At 40.7% G+C, this 8,288-nt stretch overlaps 1 long non-coding RNA gene across 1 annotated transcript; it reads right to left on the bottom strand.

Annotated features, from left to right (window-relative positions):
- Positions 1-4,387: 4,387 nt before the first annotated feature.
- Positions 4,388-8,086, bottom strand: LOC139621254 (uncharacterized). Its single transcript, XR_011690967.1, has 3 exons — positions 7,486-8,086; positions 6,887-6,982; positions 4,388-4,809 (listed from the first exon to the last, which is right to left on the bottom strand). It is a non-coding gene; the product is annotated as an uncharacterized lncRNA (long non-coding RNA).
- Between the last annotated feature and the right edge of the window lie 202 nt (positions 8,087-8,288).

Here is an 8,288-nt window from a genome sequence, read left to right as displayed (position 1 = left end):
GTCACCGCCCTCAGCCACACCCCAAGCCCAGTCCACCTGGACCCACCATCCAATCTTGCAGGATTTGGTTTCTTTGAGAGGCTTGCTAATAAGAGACTAAGGGAGGCTTAGAGCCTCTCTTCTGATTGGCTAACTGTTTACTCGAGCTCCAGAGAGAAGCCTGAGAGAGGAGATGTAAAACTACACTGAGATGGTTTTTGGTTCTTAAAACCACAAATATATCTTCTGATGGAGATCAACACTTCAAATAAAACACCAGAAAGTTTTAAAAATGGGACCTTTAAGATTATATGAAAATTGATTATTGTTAAGATAATTAATAATGAATATTTGTATTACAAAAACAATGAGGAACATGAAATAACAGCAAACTACAAAATGAGTTCTCACACAACGATGTCTGATTTGCAAACAAATAAATTTACATGATGCTCCCCATATTAAGTTTTTTTATTATTATTCGTTTGCTTGTCTCTGACTTACTTTAAAATTTATTTTGGGACAAACCCAGCAACAAACATATTCTTGAGCTTCGCTGCTGCTCCACCTCTGCTGTCAACTTGCAATACCTCAGCATTTTCCTTCAATACAGTCTGTGTGTACTGTATGTCTATATGGTCAATAAAGTACCTGCACAGTTCAAGGTGGCCTTAGTGCTGCAGCATCCTGCAGGATTATCAGACGTGTTCTTAAATCTCCTGTAGACTCTGCTCAGCCTCCACTCTTCTAAAACATGCCTGCCGTCAGATTCTTCTCTTAATCTTTTCTCCTGCAGGGACAAACTGGCTTGATGGGGTTTCCTCTGTGTCTGTTGATGAATCGACTTCTGACTGTTTGCTTGTACAGTAGCTACTTCAGCAGCTGGTGATGTTGTCAGGTGTATAGGGCTGATTGCAGTGTACATGTAGTAAATGGAGCAACACCTTGTGCGAGGAGGAGACAGGGTCTCATCTACCTGCTGATATATGGATTAACATTGAAAGAATCAAATTCAAATTGCCTCATAGAACCAGTACAATCAGTTAAAACCACAGACTTTGTTGCCACAATGTGAAAGAATAAATGAAAAGGACAAAAGACTCTAAAAGCAAAAGAGTATAAAACCCTTAAATTCCCTCCAGCCAAGTCCCTTGCACTGTCTACACTTTCCCTCTGCATCCTGTGACCTGGTTTGCCTCTGAGATGGCCTTGGTGTTCCTCACTGTTTCCTGCTGCTGATGGATTTGCAGCAAAGCCATCTTTCTTTCCACTGATGGAGCTGCCCTACCCCATTAAGTTTCTTTGCGCTCAGCTCTGAGCCCTGCTCACTTTGTTGACCTTTGTCTGTGCTGACTCTGACTAGTGAACTATTTCTGTATTATGTACACAAGTATGTATTATGTATTATAAATATATATATATATATACATATATATATGGTTGTACTGTGAGTGTTGATTTTTCATCTGTACCTCAAAGTTTCCTTTTTCTTTTCTTTTATCTCTTATTCTAAAGAAAAACACTTAACAAACTCGATTTTCATGCTCCACCATGAAGATGTAGTTACTGCTCTTTTTAAAGGTCCCATATTGTATAATGTGAGATTTCCATGACTTTTTTTGAATATAAAGCAGGTCTAAGCTCTATATCAATACTGTGAAAGTATCAATCATCACTTTATTAGGTACACCTTGTTAGTACCAGGTTGGACTTTTTCGTGGCATAGATTCAACAAGGTGCTGGAAACATTCCTCAGAGATTTTGGTCCATTTTAATATGACAGCATCACACAGTTGCTGCAGATTTGTCGGCTGCACATCCATGATGTGAATCTCCTGTTCCACCAGATCCCAAAGGTTCTTTGTTGGACTGAGATCTGGTGACTGTGGAGCCATTTGAGTTCAGTGAACTTATTGTCATGTTCAAGAAACCAGTTTGAGATGATGTGAGCTTTGTGACATGTTACGTTATCCTGGTGGAAGCAGCATCAGAAGATGGTTCATTGTGTTCATTAAGGGATGGACATGGTCGGCAACAATACTCAGGTAGGCTGTGGTGTTTAAACGATGCTCAGTTGGTACTACAGTTGGCTGGTTAGACATTTGCCTTAACGAGCAGTTGAACAGATGTTCCTTATAAAGTGGCCAGTGAGTGTATAAGCGACAGCCTGTAGCTGCTGACCAACCTAATATTGTACAGCATCTACTTGCATTTCCTTTATGCACATTTTTCTTTCTATGATGATTGTCCTTCTGTGATGAAAGTTAGTTGTCATTGTTTCTCCATTTAGTGTGAATGAAGAGTACAATGCACTGAGCATACATTGGGTCACAGTGACTGTGCATGTTATGAACACTCAACCGTGGGGTAGCTACACATCAGACCTGTTGCACTTATACACTTTGATTTTAAAATTTGATCAATTATTGATTTTTCTTTCCATGTTTGAATTTAAACAGTGACCACCCTATTTCTAAAAGTGCTAAAAAAAATCACTAGTTCACTTTAGTTTACTCAAAAAAACACAAAATGGCATTCAGTCATTTGAACAGGCATGTCTGTATAACATTTTGACAAATAATGTGAGCTGTATTGTAGACTGCAACTGGAAAGTGCAGGGTAGATGAATAACGGAAGCCTTTCACAGTGTAACAGCTGCCATCATCTCTAAAATAACAACACCTAGCGGGAAGTCATGCTTTAACATTTGTTAGGTAAAGAAACGAAGATTCTCTGTCAGGCTCATGAAAGCTATCGATTCACGGCCCATCTGTGGCGCCTCTTCCCTGTGTTTCTGTTTGGACGAATTCTTGGGGCAATTAACAGTCAAGTCCCAGGCAACGTGAGAGGAATGTCTTGCAGAGGATAATGACAGATTTCTTCATCCTCTCAGCAAACAGGCTGTGACCCCTGTCTGCCTGGGGCCCCCCCATCTCTGAGATCCACCTGTACATCAGCCAGGGTTCATGAAGCATGACCAGAGCAAGGGCCAGAGGGGATAGAGAAGGAACATCAGGAAGAACAAAGTGTCTTAGGCTCTGCTGCTGCACGCTGCATGCAAAAAAGTACGGCTGTGTCTTTAATATCTTTGCTGAGCAACAGTAAATACAGGTTCTCTTCTATCAATGTATTGATTGTTCCACTGAAGACACACTGAAAGCGAGTGTATAAAGGCCTTATGAAAGTAATTATGTGGGACTGGTGCCTTTTAGTGTGGATGGGTGATTATAACCTGAGAAAAGCAGCACTGTGCACAGGAAATCGGTGATCATAAGGACTGAAACGTAGTTACATACAGCAGGGTTCAATTACTGGGAGGAATGGGGAGGTCTGACCCCCCTCACTCCCCCCAGTAAGACTTGGATCCCGCAAAAGAGGTAAAAACAACAGTTTGGGGGTTGAAACATTTATACACTGTGCATGAACATAAGCAACAGTAACAAACTATCTAGCTTGTGGATGGATGGAGGATTAGATGTTGTACAGATATGTTGTGAAATCAATATAGCATTTATGATTTCATTTTACCAGTCTTTTGTGTGGTTGTGATGGTTTTGTTTGTCCTCAAACTTTTTTCTTTTCCACCTGATGAGGTTTCAGATTCTGTTTCAACATTGATGAAAGAATGTCCAATGGAGCAACAGGTACAAGCAACAAACCTTTTTTTCATGTCACAGAAGGAACAGCTCAGGTGTAAATACAAAAGGAATCATAGCTGAGTTCCACTTAGCTGCTTGACCAGGGTTGGTCACTGTCTGGTTCTGGGATTTGGTGAGCTGATATAATGAAACAGAGAGTTGTTTAGTGATGAATTTATCTTAAAGGTGCTACTTGTAGGTTTTACTATTGCTACATAGCCACTGTTAGCATTAACAACTGTTACTCCGGAGACACACTGACTTACCACGTTGTGAATTCAGCATCAAACTGCATTTCTTTACTCATCACAAGCTGTCTCCAGCGGTGGAAAGCAATCCTTTTGTTTTGCTTCTATTTATATCTCTACTTTTCTTTTATATAGTTAGCATGCTAACCAGCTAGCCTGCTTGGCCCATTACGTCACTTTCCCATAGTGAGTCACTGTGGTGTCCAGTCTGCCCTGAAGAAGTAGCACTGCTCAGAGGACCTATCATAATGTCTTGTATTGTAAATGCAACAATTGCTGTAGCAATAGCAAAACTTACAAATAGCTTCTTTGAGGTTGTGATGTACAAGCTTTCCACTCAAGTAACCACAGACACAAGGCACATGCAACACCGTTCTCACCTGTGTAGCCTACTTTAAAGGGAGATTTATCAAAGGGAGTTTATCAACTCTTTAACCATTCCTGGACCACAACTTATCAACCCTCCTCAAGAAGTTTACATTTTGAAGAACATAAATATGACTGAAAAGTAGAATTCGATGAGGGTAATGTACTTTTATTGTTGGGATCACAGCAGAAAATTGTCATCAGCTGGCTTGTACATAATTCTCAGTCCACATTCTATCCTTTAAAAACTTTTCCAAAACAAAATCTAGAATTACCATTTTTTGATAATAGAACTGATGCCACATCTGCTGTATATGGTTTATAGTTTGGATCAAATGTGGTGGACTTCAAGTTAATTAATTAACTTGGTAATTAACACTAAGTAGTCATCGACCAAAACAGTGACAACAGTCAACAGAAAACAGTCCAACACTGTAACCTGCCCAATCCTGGATGGGACAGTTTCTCCAGCAATGTAGCCCTTACGGACCATAAGGCATTGCAGTCACAATTACTGTAGAACTTTGAGTTGTGTTGTAGCTGTCATTCTCCATTCATCTCTGGGTTTAAAGGGCATTCTGGGAAATGTAGGAAATCAAAAACAGAAGAAGATGGTTTAAGGCAGATTTAGAGAAACAAGGACATCGGAAACTTACATTTTGACACCTGAGTGCAAAGATCAGAGGGATCAGAGTCTGAGAACATACACAGGATGTAAAGCTTGTAAGCTGATTTAGATTCTCCAAAGTGCATACGATAATGACAAGGGGGATGTAGGAGCCTAGGATGTAGGGGGTCATCAGCATGCTCCTGTCTCCTGGAAGAACTGACATCAAGCAGGCAGGAGAAAAGGGCACGTCTTCCCACATGATTGAGGTGAGGCAGGGCGGTCATTGGACGTGAAAGTCATGTATGAGAGATCAATGGAGTGACAGGAGCCAGTGGAGAGGCACTGCATGCTGTCAGCTCCGCCATGAATATTTACAGCCTTGCCTATCTCTGCGTCTGCGGGAGCCCAGCGCACCCTCTCCTCCTTGAGCTTGACACATGCAGCCTGTTATGTATGTGGGTGTCAATATGTGTCCTAACAAGCAGCTTCAAACAACAGGCTGGTGTGTATTCTTTGAAGTTCATGAAGGTGCACTGCATAAAGAGAAAACAGTTTTGATTTTTTTTTTCACCCAAGAGCAATGAAAAACAAGAAAAATCTGATTTTTCAACATTTTTCACTGTGGGGTTATTTAGTTCAACCTGATTTTACAATCCTGTACTTCAGTATAAGCACAAAAACACAGTGATAATTATTATGTAAAAAGGAGAAGAATGTGTAATCTTGTGTAAGCTGTCTGCACTGTTAAAAAAAAGTCACTCCATGATTTTATTATAGTTCCCTATGGCTTCCTAAATCCCCAAATGTTAGTTTGTTAGTTGTGTTGTTTCAAATATTAATAGTGCATTAATGTCTTTGTAAAACTGGGGGGCACTACTGGGTATCCTAACCAAATCAGGGATTCTACCTTTAAAGCAGGGTTATGTAACTTTTGCTGAACAGTGGCCACTGTGGCCAAAAAATTACAGGATCATGGCATTTAAAATTTCCCTCCATCCCTCAAGATTCTCATATCTTTGCTTTAAAGACATCATCATTAGGTGACACGACTGAGGTCAGGTGGGACCGCAAACATGTCTCCTGGTGAGGTACAGTCTAGTTATTTCTTCTGTTATATTTGTGATGAAACCATTGGGAAGCTTGTCTGTGACATGTTAGAACATCAGTAGCATGAATAGAAAAGTCATAACTTTCAGTAAACCCATCAGCAATATCTATATGTAGTCAGTAATCTACAGGTAGCTACTATTGAGCTACCACCATAAGCTAATGGTCATGGCAAAACTGAGTGTACTGAAATGAGACGAGGTGCATGTCATCACTTATGAGTTTCCATTTGTAAAAGGAAAAATCATAGAAAATACATATGTAGCTAATACTTGTTTACTGCATGATGCTCTGAACCGATGTCTTTTTGAGTGAATGGTGACTGAAGAGAATCCTGAGTTCCTTCTGTAAGGGCAACAAAGTCACTGCTGACTTTTTCTGTGTGACGATTTTTTTTTTTAACTTTAATCAAGTGCAGCCAGTTCCTAAACATAACCATAAAGCAGTTAAATAATGCTGTAGTCACAATGAGCAGATGTTGTACTGCCATACCAGATGTTTTGGCTGAAGACGTCTCAGTGTCAACATTTTTGTGACACTGAGACAAGATTATTCGGATATGATAATTACCAGCATTTACAACATGCAACACAGCACGCGTCTGACCACAGTCGAGCATCAGAGGTGGCACAGTGGACTGCAGCTTTTCATTGTTAATGGAAGATATAATCAATCAATCATTTTGCATAATACGGGAGATTTCTCAGGGTTTCAAAGTTTTGTTTAACTTGTCAATTTAACAAAATGAATAAGTTCTGCAGGCAAATGTCCCACCTGTCTGCACAGAGAAGCAGTTGCACACACCACTCCAATCAAGTTGTGGGCACGCAAAATATGGGAGTTTCTCAGGAGAGACAACAGAACGGGAGGGTTCCTCCAAAATATATTTGCTGCTGCAAGTTAGTATCATAAGCTAAATTTCTAGGGCACAAAGTTACTTTTAACTCATGGTCTTGTTGTTCTTTTTGGCTTGCTCTTAGCATTTTCATCAACAGCAGACAGAGTTGGCATCTCGCTGGTGGTGGTGAAGTGACCTGATGAAGACAAAAACAGCTGCATGTATAACAGAAATACCATTTTAAAGGAGATATTTGTAAGTTTTGCTTTACTTTAGCATTAACACCTATTTACTTACAAGAGCTTCAGTTATCGTTGCATTCACAATACAGGAGGTTATAATACGGCCTCTTAGTAGCTTTACTTCAGGGCAGCCAGGACGCTACAGTGACTGGGTTTCTGACTGGGCCGGAGCTAGCCGGTTAGCATGCTAACTTCAGTCGAAAAAAGTGAGTGGTATTGAGGCAAAACTAGAGGGTTGCTTTCCATCTCTGGAGATGAATGAAGTTTGATGCTGGTAAGTAAACAGCTGCTAATGCTAATGCTGGCTATGTAGCTATGGCAAAACTTACAAATAGCTCCTTTAAGGTGATAATATCTCAAATGTAAATGTAACTGTAATGCAAAATGTTGAGGTATTTTCATAATAATTCAGCTAAAATACAAATTCATTGTAACTTTATCAGAACTTTAAGCTCACTTTTCCAGTTTCCTGCGGTGTGTTGCTCCCAATGGTCCTTTAAATTTTGTAGTCTGCTAACACACAGCAGGCTTCAGACGCATCACACACTGTACATGTTCACATATACATCAGTCAGATGCAATTAGCTGACACTTGCAGTGAAGACCTGACGCAATCACAGTGTAAGGATCTCAGATTGGTTAAATGTTCTTCACACAGGTTGTTTTGTAGAGTACATAACCACCTCGTTTCCCTCCTGCAAAGAGGCCCTCGACTCAAATTGGCCCACTTACTCAAAATGAGCCTCACATCTAAGCTGCATGTACGAGGGAGACGGGCCTCTTGACTGAAGAGGCGGCATTAACCCATTTCACATAAGAAGTCTCTTTCCTAATTTTGAGTGATTCTTAGTGGAGGAGGTGAGCTCGACAGCTTCGCTCTGCAGCCACTCTACCGGAGATCAAAGCGCTGAACCCCCCCACCCAACTGGATTAATGGGCCACTCTCAGAGTGATTACACCACACACACTCAGGTATACACACAGCGCCCTCCATGTGAAGTGGATTTCTTGATCTTGTTTTGAAAGGATTAGCCCCCACCCCCATGCCCCCGCCCACACTCTGACAGCAAACAAAAATAGAGACGAGACCACATCCGTGTCCCTCGGTTCAGATCATCTCAACCTTGACAAAGTGCAGCTGGTTTTAGTTGGAGGCAAACGAGGGAGGTATGAGGAGAAAATGAAATATGGCACATACATCATCCCTAATGTGGTGATATATTATACAGCAGTATTTGGTAATGGCATGTATTCATAGTG

The sequence above is a fragment of the Trachinotus anak genome, unplaced genomic scaffold (genome assembly GCF_046630095.1).
Source record: "Trachinotus anak isolate AG129_WGS33_773 ecotype Australia unplaced genomic scaffold, CSIRO_AGI_Tana_v1 ptg000005l, whole genome shotgun sequence".
Classification (NCBI taxonomy): Eukaryota; Metazoa; Chordata; class Actinopteri; order Carangiformes; family Carangidae; genus Trachinotus; species Trachinotus anak.
The sequence above is the reverse complement of the archived record's forward strand: the minus strand, read 5'-3'. Positions and strand labels throughout refer to the sequence as shown.